Here is a 15,325-nt window from a genome sequence, read left to right as displayed (position 1 = left end):
CTACAGTACAGGTTTCCAATGACACTAATGAATTTAACCCACTCTCTTCGGAGTTGTTGAGAATTCCATAGTGTGATAGAACTGTGCTTAATAAGTAATTGTTTCAATTTTGTTCTTTCCCTCGGGGCTCAAGTGCAATACTTTTTTTTGCCCTAAACCTTGTAACTGCCATTAAATGGTAACATTTTTGTTGTTCGTATTGCTGCAAAGATAACAAACAACAAAAAAGTTTACGGAAAAAAATGGTTGTGTGAGTGCAAACAATTCCAGAGATAACTACATGGTAAATGGTAAAGATTGAAACTAAGGAAACTTTCTACACCTTATGAAATCACATGATTGTCAAGAGAGGAATTATTGCATGCAGTCCTTTGTAGCTCAGTGGCTAGTGCATGGTTCTCGGTGGTTAATGCAGGGGAAGGCCATGTTTAAAGACCCGGTCGGAAAGAGTGCTCTTCAATGGTCTAATGTGAGTAGGTTGAAAACCAGAAGAAACTATAATTGGAGCACCTATATCTTGAACTAACCTCCAAAAATCTAAAATCACTAACATCCTTCTGGAGAAGCTGGGCATCCGAAGGCAACTATTAATACACTTATATACACATTAACAAAGATACGCCAGCTTCATCACCGTTGCGAAAAGAACTCCAAAACAGCTGAAGTGCAAACGGGTGAAGATTAAAACTAAAAGATAATTTCTTGTTTTTGCGACTGACGTTAAAGTAGAGATAGTTAAAGAACAGAATCTGAGACAAACCAGCAGCAACTCAGAAAAAAATGCAAACATTTACATAGAAGGATCATAGCTGTACAAAAACAATTAATTAAGTACTGTTCTGGTTCATTTATTGATCGGCCACGTTACTGAGGACCACAAGGGGAAAAATGTTATTATGTCTAAATATAAATAATGGCCTTATGCAAATTCTTCCGATATTAAAACATATAATGTACATGATACAGACAAATGAAATATGTTTTCCTAATAATACAGTTATGGTAAAATATATAAATAACGGAGTCTAGACAAATAAAGGAGCACTAATACGAAATGATAAATAAAAAATAACAGAAACCGGGCCTAATGCATTTCCTTAATCAGGCAGTTGTACTTCCGTATTCATGCAAATACGCCTTTGGGCAAAAGAAGAGTTTGTGCTTTAAAATACCAAAAGACAAAAGGGGCAGATGTTACTAAAGTGTCGATATAAAGGAAAGTAGGGTCATGCTTGATGCAGGAATATGTTGTGTTTTTTTTTTCCAGTAAAACACACTTAAAAATCAGCTGTTGATTGTAGTGAATGACCTACGTTATTATTTTGAATTGTAATGTTCAAATATTTCATAGATAAAAATCATGGCTACAAATATGTCAAGTGTAGACCTACCATGTGCTTTCAGCAGGAAACTGCAATGAAATCAAGGAAACCGAAAATAGCATTTTGGTGTGATTTGACTTTGTAGTGTGTTAGCTCTTAAAATGACAAATACAATATTGCCAATATATTTCTAAATTTGAGGAAAATTCTGGGCCATATATGCCAAGTATATGCCCTAGGATTGTTCGTCAGTTTCAAGATTTTATTTTGTTTTTGTTGGGTTTATAGTCAAGGACATACGTCGATTTATTCATACTTTTCATGGTGGAGGTAGATCACAGGTTACTCTGTTTAAGGCATCAGTGGGCACCTGGGTAGAACAACCGATCTTCCGTAAGCCTCCTTTCATGCGAATTGTTCACACTAAACGAGGTCTGAAACAAGGTATTCTGCTATCTGTCTCCTGTATTAGATGCTAATGCGAAATTGCTTCGACGTTCTTTTGGCAAAATGACAGACATTGCACAAATATCGAGATGAAAGCGTATACAGGACTGAAGAATATACCAACGAGTAGCAAACGACTGAAATTTCATTTTCGTGAATAGTTGTCAAAAATAAAACGAATATCTTTATTCGACCATAACTTTTTCCTGTCCAAGATTATTCAAACGTTCGCAAATTCTTTGTTATTGTCCAGAAAATTGTTCAAATAAATCACGCATTAATTTCAACTTCATATGAGAAAGACATACATAATATGAACTGGACATTTACTCTACATTTAATATATCTTTACGTTCTTTCCGCTTAAAGCATTTCTCTTGTCGCTCATTTCTCAATTATAAATGTAAAGCATATTCCCAGACAATCATACTGAACAAAACGATGTCAGTTCCGTTACCATTATATATTCCTATTTTGAAGATTTGTCTAGAAATATAATTGATGAATAAAGTTTTTAAGAATACCCTTTGAAATCAAAGAAACCAAGCAAAATAATAGAAGACTCGGTCTGATAGAGCTTCTCATTCAAAGTAACCATGTTTTCAAAAGGTCATACCTTATAGAAGAACATTTGCGCCATGTTGTTTAGTCTGCTCGCATTCGGTTTACAAAGTAAAAGTCTGTATATGTCATATCTAAATTTTTAGTCTTATAGAAAATTCTTAGGCCAGCCATTTAAAAATTTAATTCATATTTTGAACTATAAATAGCGTTTTATAGCTTAAATACTATTCATGGGTTGCTTTTTAAAATGGGTCAAATGAGGAGTACTCGGCTTTCTGGAGCTGGGCGATGCTAGCATTATGTTGTGCATGGACACGTATTCACCCCCAGCCGATCCTCGACAATTTATATCTTACATGGACCGGCACCTACACAATTTAACTATCATGATATCATTTCAGTCACCAACCCTACATTACCATCTTGAACGGTGAGGCAACAAAGTTGAACCATGAGCTTCAAGGATCAATCTTACTTTTGATTCAAGAAAGTTTTTAATACACTGCAGTCGTTTAAAGTCCTTTCTCCATTAGCACAAACACATTCAGCTTAAAATAGTTCCAAATGGAAAATCAAATCAAAAACACAAGAAAATGTTGCATATGGTACAATTATTAGAAACTGATGACCATGAGGATAACATTACTTCCTCTCTCATTTTATGTACCACTAGACCGGTGCTTGGACTCATCCGGTGCTTTTATAGTGTTCAATAGAGCTCCTCTTAAGCCAGATTGTGAGAGGGGTATGTACATATTTTTACCTTTTACAAAAATAAGGGTTTCATACAAGTATATATTGACTGACTAAAAAAGAACCAAAAGGTACCAAATATCAAACATGTAAAAGCATGTATGAAAGCTACAGTATACCCAGTTCCTATATAAAATATTTCCATAACATTTGTCTATCACAAATAGGAGCTGTTTGCAAAATTACTTTCTTTTTTCAAGAACATTATGATTTACATGTACATGACATATGATATTTCACAAATACATACTGCGGACAATGGTAAAAGCTAAAGTTAGTGTCAAACACATATATCCCAGAAAATTAAAAAGTTGCTTTTTCAAAAATATTATTTGATTATTTTTACTATTATTATTTTGGTTGTTGCTGTCGTCGCCGACTCTTACATATTTTTGCAGGTAGTACAGTCTGTACAAAATATATCAAATATATACACTGTGAATTTAGGTATAAAACCAGAGCAATTTATTTAAGATGTCTCTCCCACTTTTGTTTACAATTTGGTATAAATAATATCAAGACAATTGTGCTAATAAGTACAGCATGGAAGCTCAAATTAGTTTGTTGAGAGGAAACAAAACGCTTTAAAGAAACTTTTACTTTTGATGCACTGACTTTTTCAAAATTTGAAACAAATCATCATAATTTGCACACATGAATATGATAAAATAATATTTTCATATATATCATCATGGTCATGCGACATCTTGCCGTATCCGAGAAAAGAAACATCGAGCTTCTTGCTTTTGAAAGGTTGATGCTTTTTATTGAGTCAAGGTGGTGCATATTAAATATAGCCATAGAGAGGAAATTATTAAGATTTTGAATCAAAGTTGAATCTTTGTATTGTATTGCATTTACGTATTGGAATAGTCTTAAACATATTTTCATTCCTCTGAAAAAAAAATTATGTACAAATATTTTAAATGCAAAGACAGACAGAGGGGTAAGCGAGAACTGAACTAGAAATTCAGCCCGTCCCATAAGTAATCACATTACAAAAATACTGAAAATTTACAAATCCTTTTAAGCATTTTCAGATGTTGGTCTGAGTTATTGTTACATACTTAATATACATATATCTCTGTAAAAAATATTTGAAATACCTGTCGTTTCTCTCCTTTGTGTACAATTAATTCGAAGAACGCCGTTTGCGTTTGGCATATATCATGGCGCGTCGTGAGATCTGACCAGGCCAATGTTTACATGACGTCGTTCAACATCCTAATATATCTCGTGCATGATTTGTTTAATAAACAATCTTATCTTTCAAGTCGTAAACCAATTTAATGACTTATACCCTCATGTAGAAGCTCATTTCGAAATGTATTTCTTCGCATCGTTTGATAAACGGCTTTCATTCCATGCGGGAAAAACAATAAATCGCATCACTTCCGGTTTACATTTTAATATGTGAATCCAATCGATTTTGTAATGTAATGGACTGCTTCGGATCATGGAAGAAAACAAATTTTAAATAGCTTACTTTTACGAGAAAAGGAATGTGTCTACCATATAAATGTTACATTTTTAAAGATATTTTTAGGTTACCAAAAGGACATAACAAAATTTGATTTGCCTAACATCACTTATCCGTACATTCGGAATTCTTTATAGATATCTAACGTTAGTGTGTAAGTATCAAATAGTATTTTCCCTGAAACGTTTTTTTCTTACCACCTTACACTGCTTCTAATGAACTGCTAGTACATAGAGTTAACATTGCTTCGAAGTACTAGAATGGCTATTATCCAGACGGATTTGAGAAAAATAGGTGTTAAATATATCTAACTTTTCATTGTCTATATTAATGGGAAAATTGTGTCATAGTATTTTCTGAACGCTTAACTAACAACTAAAGTAGCACATTATTTCCTGGAATAACTGTATGTTTCATGTTTCTCGAGGCTCCAAATTATGTTCAAATTTACAATTTATTTATAGTTTTCGTGTAGGAAAAAAATCACACATATCAGTTTGGAACTAAAATATTCTTAGAACTTAAGACATGTTCATACTAAGCATATACAATTTGCTAAAAGTTAAAGAAATATATGAGACATACGCAAGCTCAATTCAACGCCGCCATTTTCCTTCACAAAAGAGGTCAAAGGTGCCAACGAGGGACAATAGCGTCTTTCTTTAAAATGCCATCAGGAGTTGTCTTACGGAATTGTCATTGAATGCAACGTCGATTAAAGAAAGTATTGTTCTCAAATGCTCATAGAATAATAAGTTACTATTGTTAGGATTTAGAATTATTTCAGAGTAAAGCGATGGACATCTAAAACAAGTGATGTATCCCCTCCTGTTCTCAACCAGACTTTTATTAATCCAGTTGTGTGCTGTTATCGTTAACTGCATTTGGTCCAAATTTCCATTTGTACATAATATATTATGGTCACTAGTCTTCAAAGATTCGTGACTTTATTGTGCAAGTATTTAGTTATCCGTCTTCACTTTTCTCGTTTGAACGCAGGTAAATAAACTCATATTTGATCACATTTTTTTTTCCGCGCACAACTGACAACATTCTTTTAAAGCACTAGTTCATCACTAGTTCTTTTTAATGACCTGTTTTCAAGTGCGGTATAATGCTTCAGACGTCATCTCTTTTACTTCAAGATGTAGTAACATTTTTAGAGTTAGGCGCGCGACATCTGACCTATTTTGTCGTCTTGTTTTATTCACAAGAGTGATCACAATCCAAACAGCCCAACTGTTTCAACATTTTCATGCACGTTTTTATCTCTATTTTCTTCCAACTTTCTCTCCAGCTATTCTCATGCAAAGCAGGCAGCTAGAGCCACGTGACGATAAAAGACATCGTAAATTGGTTTTGACTAAAATCTACATTTATCATACTCCTGCAAATAATTGTAATTGTTTAGTGCTCCAATTGTTCGTGTTCTCTACGGGATTTTGAAAACTCAAAGAATCCAGCCTGAATAAAAGCCCAAATGAAAAATCTGTTTTCTTGGGAAGAAATCAAACTAAGGTTCATCCTACAATTTTGGACAAAGAAGGAATCTTTAATTGACAACAAAATAGATGGAACTTCAGACAGAAAATATCTATCAAGTACTTCTGGTTGAATTGTTCGCTGTAGTCGGTTTAACTTAATCCCAGTTCTTCGTCTGAAAGGATGCTTAATTGTATAACATGATAGTCCTTATAGTTGTGAATGTGTAATTTTCTTCAGGTCTTGGAGTGAACATGAATATTTGGTAACGTCTTAATCGATACACTAGACGAGATAAAACGACAAGGTTGCTGCATCTTTTTTAGACAATGTTTTCGTGGAAAGTTTAGACGCATAAAGCTCATAGCAATCTTTTACAATGATTCATTTTGTCCTGATGAAATTCGAGCGGGAAAGTTTTGTACCATTTGCTTATATTATATGAATCGGGTATACTTGAAACTGTAATTTCCTTTGACAAATACAGCTTATGCATAAGTGTAAGCTTGGACTTGGTTTTTTTCTAGGTTATTGTGTAATGTTATTTTTGCTTGTTCTAATTTTTCTTTCCGAACGTTAAAAAAAAAGAAATATTTATTGAGTAAGATGAATCGTAAGTGAAAATTTTGTTGTGTTTATTTATTTTTTTTCAGTAACCAATTCTATTGCTTACAATAAAAACGTATCTTTGGAAAGTAAGTGCTGAAGCACAGAATGATTTACAAAACAAAATATTTCCCGATTGTACACAAGTACTTTATAGGTGTAATGCATCGATTCTCTTCAGAATACCAGACTTTGTTCTTTGACCATGCCGACATCAGCGTCAAACATAACTGTGTTCTTTTTGAGACAATCTACACTTTCTTCGATTTCCTTGACCACTAATTGTAAGCCTGATGTCGTTTTAAAGACATTTCAACAACGAGTGTCGCTAATTTCAGATTTCCGGTGTTTTAGCATGTAAACAATACTGGCTAATGTTGCCTATGAAATATTCTTGAGAGGGCAGAGGTCTAGATGGTCACTTGTCAGATAAAGGCTAACGGCAATGATAATCAGCGACCTCAATGTTAGCGGTGAGCAGGGGAGATGTTAAAGCTTTCTGTATACCAATACGACCCGTGTCTAACGTTTGGTGAAATATATCATCTAAGGTCAAAACTGTGACCCAAAGTATTATCTAAATAGCCATTTCTAGTAGGCTGGGTCCTGTATCTGATTGTTTTATGGACTCTTGATATTTTTCTCTGACCTTTATGGTTTGGGCGTTTGCCAGTGAATCCGGTGTGTAAGAATACTATTCTTGTTCTGTTAATTTATGGCCAAGACTGCTGGACGAAGTGAAATTCTACGTCCGTTTGACAGCTTCGAATAATTTATGTTCTCCCGAGCGCCAGGTATGCTAAAGGATCTATTTCCCGAGCAGGTTTATGTTTCGCTGCTTCAAATTTTTGTTAGGCAGTTTTTTAAATGAACAGATGAACAAAATGTCTAAAAGCAGATGTTTCAGAAGATATAATCCTGGTGTAAATCATGCACTTTCTTGTAATTATTTTCGAGTATATTGTAAGCCATTTTAATACATGAGTACGTAAATAACTGAATTAGAACCACAAAATGTGAGACGACTCCTGTTTTATGTTTCAATATGTGTAGAAGTTAATCAAATGAAATATGACGGATTTCACTCATTTAGTGTTATTAATTTAACAACAATTTTACAACTGCGGTGTTATAGAATAAAGTAAGTTTCTTCGACAAAACTTTGGTCGTTTATTTATAAAGCTAACGTCATCTTTGACGTCATATGACATCAATTTCAATTAGTCACTATGTGTTTTTATTTTTTAATTTAAGAGCCGTTTTAAAAAGTAGAACTTCGTAATTTCACATTATAAGAAATATAATTTTGATGTTGCATTTCCTTTGTATGGTGAATTCCTAACATTTCGAAAATATTGGGGTAATATATTTAAACTACTTTTCAATTTCTGTATAAAACATCAGTCTCAGAAATAAATAAACGCTTCTCTCTTTACTCTAAATAGGGAATACGTTCTGTTGCAACTATTTACATACAACTTTAATTTAAACAGAGGAAAGTCTTGTAAATTAAAGATCTGCAGACTAATATGGAAAAGAAATTTACTTTTGGACAAGTTTTAACCTATAGCAAAGATAACAACTAATATACAACCGCAGAAAAAATATATGGTCTAGCGTTCATAGAAGATTGTAAGAAAAATGTGTTTCATTCTGTGCATATTCTGAAAAATATCTGAAAGTCTGTTTTTAATTCACTTGCCGACGGACAGGAATCTAGCATAATTCCGCCTGTATATAACCCCTGACAGCTCTTCATCGCCTTGTTACCATGGCAATGATATACTCGCGTGTCATAACGTAGATCATTTCAACTGCAACAGTTTTGTTGATGTATTAGTTGGGTAACATGTTTTTCGTATGATGAATGTGTTTCCTTGAGATGGCCGAGCGTGAAATGAACATGCAGGTTAAAACATTATTTTCCAGTTTGATCTTGCTTTAGAACAGTTTAGTAGAAGAAAACAAGTTAGCTTATTCCGTTTATCGGATCATTTGCCATGTCAAAAGGTCGAGCAAGTTCTTCGAAAAACTTGTATTCAACATGTAGTTGAATAGAAGAACTGTGCCTGAAACATTATTGAAGCATTATTGAGATATTTATAAATTTCTCAGCCTTCTACCTACTAGAAGAAACTTAACTTGTATAATTTTTATACTGATGGACGCTTTAAACATTTTGTATACAATCATTCAAGGTAAATATAAGTCAAGATTGTGTCTAACAGTAAAATAAAAAAAAGGTTATGTATTTGCAAAAACTACAAAACGTTTTTTTTTGTGTAATGGAGTTCTTGTTAATTTTGAGGTTTGGATGGAAGATGATAACACCTCAGAGCTTATCTACTTGTCCATATGAATCATCTATTGCTTGCGTATGTAAAACATTTGCTTCGCTTGTCTTTGGTTTCTTATTATTTCATATGTCTTTATGTGTGTATGCATGTACGCTGTCCGTGCTGGAAATGTGTACATACCAATGTGAAGTGTTGCATTGTTAGTTGTGTTCTATAAATAATCTTTGGACGTTGCCTTATCTCTGGCCTTTTGCCGTTGTTTTTCCCTACGCGCAATGACGGAATTTAACTGATACTTTGGTATCAAGACGTCATTTAAATTTTTTCATTGGTTGGAGGGTATCCTTATTAGTACTCAAAATAATTTTATTAATTTTGTAGAGTTCGGAATATTTTATCTACAGGCTATGTTTCATTTAGATGCGTTAATTTCTGTTTCAGTTCACCAAAGACTGACAAAGGTCAGAGTCTAAATTTAGGAAACCTTGACATAACGGTGTGTTAGCACTATTCGATGTTCTTGTGGACAATTCGACATGCAAGTTTTTCTGTTAATATGCAATAAAACTTCTAAAACATTCACTTTTAAATGAACTTGTCTTTTGTTTATTGATGGTCATATAAACTACTATTGCTAACTTGACATTTTGCTCTTTACGACCTACAGAATGTAAACTCTGTAATCCAACCTAGTTTTAATAACTGTATCATAGCTGCGGATAAACAATACAGTGTGACATCAGAGAAACTTGAGCAAAATGGTGAGAGAATATAAGTTATATCAATCTTTTGTTGCAATCATGTATGCACATTTATCAGTATCTATATATACACATGTAGTATTTGCAAAAAAAGGTGAAATTTTAACATAAAGCCTTTTGCTCTAAGAAAGGTAACTTCAAGTGGTTTGCTAAATAAACAAACAGATTTATTGTGACCTGAACTTCACTTTAAATATAATACACAAAATTATTATTAGTGTAATACGCGTGTGTTCATCAAATTGTATTTATTTGTCCTGTTTCATCACTATTATTAGAAAAATGGCTAATGTTATGTGCAGTGTTAAGTGAAGGCAAGATATATTTTCATAGGTTACATGCAAAGAGACTATAAGTTCCATTTAAATGCCATGTAAGTAATGCTCTTTTATATCTTTGAAAAATCCGGTCTTAACGTTTTGCGACAAACAAATAGTTGAAATAACATATATTTACTTTTAATAAAATTGGAACTACTTTATAATAATCTGTAAAGACCGTCAAAACATTATCAGACTGGTCACCCTGAGATAAATTTTGAATTTTCTAAACATAAACACACAAAATTGGTATATAAAATCACATAAAATGGATATAAACTTAGCATTATCAATGTAAATTGCATACAGAAACATTGGTATTGTATTGCATTGTTATACTAAATAGTTTTAAGTTTACCCTTTATTTCTTTCTTTTCTGAATACCCATGATATACTAAACACTGTTCATATCAATCTAAGTACATCATACTGACAGCATTTAATTGTTACCCAGATTTAATCAAATTTGAACATCAAGCTACCATTATTTAAATATTACCAGAATAAGACTAAAGTACTGAATAGAATTTGCACATCAAAATGCCAGCATTACAGTTGTGAGATTTTTCATTTATTTATCTATTTTGCAAAGCAAAGTAAAAGTACTACATTTTAATTTAAATCTGCTTGAAGATGTAATAGTTCTTTATAAAAAGAAGATTTTAATTGCAATAGATATTCAAACTAAAAAGAGAGACATCAATTATCTCGTCAAAAATAAATTTGGCCCTAATTTCAATGTAAATAAACAACATATTACAAATGTCAAATTAAATAGATATTCTGACCTTAATTTCAAAATAATCTGGCCCTAATTTCAAAGTGAAAAATAATCCGGCTAAACTGAGTATGTAAATATATAATCTAGACTAAAGACTGCCAGTCCCTCTCTTCCCCAATCGTCCCCTAACCATTTTAAATAGTAACGTCTTCGGCACTTTATGAAGATGAAATACGGACAGTGGAATACTACTACAAATCACTCTGACAAACACAATGTATCAACTTGTAACCAGAAATATACACATTATACCCGCTCATTGTTTTCTTTGTAAATAGTCAAACGCTTTTTACGGCGACAATGGGATCAAAGAACTGTACAAATGTATGTACATATTTTCGGGCCATCAGTATTGTACATCAAAAAATCAATTACATGGAACTAAGTGTCCTAAATACGCATAATTTAAAATAAATTACGGAGCGACTGTCTATGGCTTGCACCTCAATGATGTCGAAATGATAGGATTACGTTACTTTAACGATTTTATTACATCAGATAACTTCCCTTTATTACCGGGTCAATGTATGACACTGTGGTGTGAACGATTCAATAAAATGACACTTATTTTTTACGTTTTGACCGTTAAATTTAATGTGTTTTACCATGAAATTGGCCTTCAACTTAAATTTAGTGTGATTTATATATTTCGGAACGGAGGACAAGAGCACTATTCATTCATTCACCCCGATCAAACGTTGCAATTAGAAAACAATCACCCTATTCAAGTAGGAAACAAAAAGACTATGACACTTTTTCAGTTGCGTAGCGTTCGCATTATCTAAAGGTGTTTCCTTCGACTAAATATTTTAACTTAGTATGATATATATCAATGCCTGTTTCCTTTTTTTATGTGCTTGGCTATTTGATATCACAAAAACCGCAGATTTAATCGTATATTTATGGTTAGTATTTTAAAAATATGATTTATTGTTTTAGGTACATATAACTACGGGGTTTTCATCATATTGCACATTAAAGATAGCCTCATATTATAGAGTGTGGAATGGAATGCTTAATGTTAGACTAATATTCCAAAACATGAAAATCAGTTATTTATTTTGTTGCTATAGATGCGTTGCAAAAAGCAGTAAGTTTGCAAACAATTAAAGAAAACATTATTAAAAATGATAAAAAATACAACAAGATGTCTTCTTATTTTAAATATAAAAACTAGGTTAAGTGTTCATTCATTTCAAATTAGATGACGCAGCTTGTAAAAATCGTAGGCGCAAAATTCTAAGCAGGGATAAAGTGAGTACAATAAATATGCCTTTCACATATTTTTTCGGAACCTTAAATGTGTTTGAATTATGGCTTTTTTCAGCGAATATATACGAACAGTATATCTTACACATTCGTATATTCTGTTTACTAGACCATTTATTTGGAAGGGCTGAATGTAATGTTTGGACAATTTTCAGCCCGATACTTTTGCTTTTATAACATACATACCATTACGCACTGTTGTATTGTGTCCTATGTGTAGTGCAATAGAAACAAAATGAAGTTGCATGTATTTGAAACCAATTACATACGAGAAGAAATACGCAAAAATTCAACTATTCTAAATGATTCGCATGTCGGCAATTAACATGATGTTTAGCGTTTGCGACAATTCTAAATAATACGGAAATGATTGTTAACTATTCATGTACAAATAAATAATGCCAAACCGATAATGAACATGTATACATCCAACATGGTCATAAATCGTAATAAATAAACTGAAATGATTATTTAACCATCATAGCATTCAAAGGTGTTGTTAACCTATTGGATAAAACAAGTAAAAAGGTGAAATATTTATTCAAATCAGATAAATAATAGTGTTATTGATACATTGTAAAAAGTTCATATTTCATTTTAAAAAGACAGACTTATTTGTTGAATACACATGATAATCTTCTTCTGCTTCTACGCGTTTTGCGCTCAGTGAATTACTATATTTGCTATGTAAACAGAAAATAGTGCGCCAGAGTGACTAGGCAACCGATCGATCTTTATTAGTTTTAAATAAACGATGTTTGCGTGTTATACCGCGTGTTGCTGCGTCCCATGCATTAGTTTTAACAGTTCGGTAGTGTCAAGCGTCATTCGGAACATGCAAAAAGCACAGAACAATAAAAGTTCTGCAGGCCAATCCGTCATTTATCGCTTTGAATAAATCCGCGTAGGTTTTTTTTCTTTTTTTTTTTTGATTTAGTAAAAGAGTCTGAATTTGTAAAGAAAAATAAATTGGATTTCAAGTTTACCAATGAAACGTTTCCTTTATACATGATTTATAGCTTAGTTTATGCTTTTTGATCATTTGATATGACGTTGTTAGTTAAAGAATTTATTATATTCTTGTTATAATCAAAAGCAAATGTTTGCAAAAGGCTTGTATTAGTTGTTACCGCTTTAATGGCTGATCTGTATCTTCGAACATCACTTATAAAGCACTGATGAAAATAAGCCTAACATTAAACGCAAAACCGATACGCAGATAAAATACACATACTATATAAGTATCTGAATGTCTTTTACAGTGTTAAAATAATAATTATGAGTCAACATCATTTTTTTTTTTGTGAAAATGAGTCTTCTTTGAAAGTTTTGAACAGGTGTGCAAAAGTAACGCTATGACAAGATACCTCTTTGTTTGACACCATCATTAAAATGTAATTTTTCATTTTTGTATTTTTCTCTTTTTCCCCCCGTTCAAAACACTGCACTTTTTGGAAATTTACAATTACTGCAAACTGCAGTTTAGAGACTATATTCAAAAATTGTTTCTTTCTTTTTGCATCAAAGATACTTTACAATACTTTATTTTCATTTTATGTAAGCATCAGAACATATATTAAAAGAACAAACAATCTGATTATTGATTCTGTTAATATTTCACCGTCGTAGGAATTAATACATTACTGTTAAAATAAATGATTTCATGTTAACACATTCAATGTAATTTTTCAGATAACTGACCGTATTGTAATATATTCATATTTTTAAATGCATTAACCATTTCCACTTACCCAAAGAACTTCTCTGTGAAACTTGCTATCAAACACATTGGCTTCTCATCTTCTATAATTAATGACCACATGTGATCCGACGTACACTGGTTTAATCCCTTTCAAGTTTGTGCTTTACGAGGTTCTATTATATTTATAATAAACTGGAATTTCAGAAAGCAATAGAAAACTATTATCTTACCTTATTGCCGCAGTAAATCTTTGCAAGATATTTGGATTTTGTAGAGTGGAGAGACATTGCTTGCCTTTAACCTGAGAAAAGCTAGATCATTCAAACACTTTGTAACGGCCAATCAAAAGGCATTTGCGTTCATACCTTAACCAATAGACGCGCTGTTTTTACTATACACTGTTGTAGTAGCGTTGAGATAACATCGAAAATAGGCGAGTTTAACAAACTGGGGAACCGCCTATAGACTCAAGTTAGATATTTTCTTTTTATTTCAACGGATATTTACTGAGACGAAATCGTAATGTACAATTTTCTTTACTTTTAACACTGCTTTCAAATTGGAATTCGTTAAACAAATTATAATTTGCATTTGTTTTCTTCCGTGAAATAGTTTTACTTGTTTTCGGTTATTTCAATTATTTTTTTTTCTTTCAGACTGGCACTTACAGTGGAATTGCATGAAGATACGCCAAGTGTTAATAACAGTTTTGTTAGGTGTTATTTGTATCTTTAAATTAAAAAAAAAAATACGGATCATGTTATTAATTGTGTGTTCGTAAAGTTAAGCATTTTGCAATACACGATTTAGAATTATTTATGTTCCTTGATTATTAAAGACTATTATATTATAATGTTAAGAAATATTTTCCAGACTTTATTAATTTCAATTATTTTCTTATATCGGTCCGTGCTGTATTTGCTGTGAGAAAATGCAATGAAAAAAAAAAACGCGTACTACATTTGAAGTCTGTTTCTCTACAAGTGTTGAATATGTTGACATTCAGTGTCATTCATATGCTATTAGTGAATAAAAGATTAAAAGATATTTTCAGCAACATGAGAAATTTGATACCAATAGTATAATTTCAGTTCTTTTGACCATTTGTTTCAAATAAATTATTAAAGAAATAATTCAGCAAATTTTTAACATGAGAAATATTTTAAACAGGAAGTACATAAATAGTTTATGTGTACAATTTCATTCTTGCATGTAAATACATACATTGCCATTATTGTTTAGATCTAATTATTTTTTGATTTAATATTGTATCGATATAATCCCAAAACATACAAGAATGTCTGAAAAATGAATAAAGATTAAATTCCCAGTGTTCCTTATTTCTTTGGCGTACAAGTGTTTGTTGTATTACTAATTTGGACAAAACTAAAAAGGAAAATGCCAGAAACACTAAGAAGCCAAGTTTCTACTTTAGAATCCGCTTCTCGGCCAAAATGCAAGGTGACGCCATTCAACTTGAAAATACGCATGTTGTTGTTTTAATTCTTTGTCGCTAAAATGACGACATAATCTTTTGAATG

At 32.1% G+C, this 15,325-nt stretch overlaps 1 protein-coding gene across 3 annotated transcripts in view; it reads right to left on the bottom strand.

The window, feature by feature from the left end:
• LOC123561802 (homeobox protein Hox-B4-like) overlaps positions 1–14,084 on the bottom strand; it is an 83,020-nt gene extending 68,936 nt beyond the window's left edge. Inside the window, exon 1 of one of the 3 annotated variants that reach the window (XM_053552927.1) lies at positions 14,015–14,084. The gene's annotated coding sequence lies outside the window, so the exon portion shown is untranslated. Of the gene's footprint in view, positions 1–13,833; positions 13,948–14,014 lie in introns of those variants that run through there. The other 2 variants (XM_045354407.2, XM_045354406.2) reach the window with 2 other exon arrangements.
• Positions 14,085–15,325: the final 1,241 nt, after the last annotated feature.

Source organism: Mercenaria mercenaria, chromosome 10 (genome assembly GCF_021730395.1).
Source record: "Mercenaria mercenaria strain notata chromosome 10, MADL_Memer_1, whole genome shotgun sequence".
NCBI lineage: Eukaryota > Metazoa > Mollusca > Bivalvia > Venerida > Veneridae > Mercenaria > Mercenaria mercenaria.
This window is presented reverse-complemented; position numbering and strand designations above follow the sequence as displayed.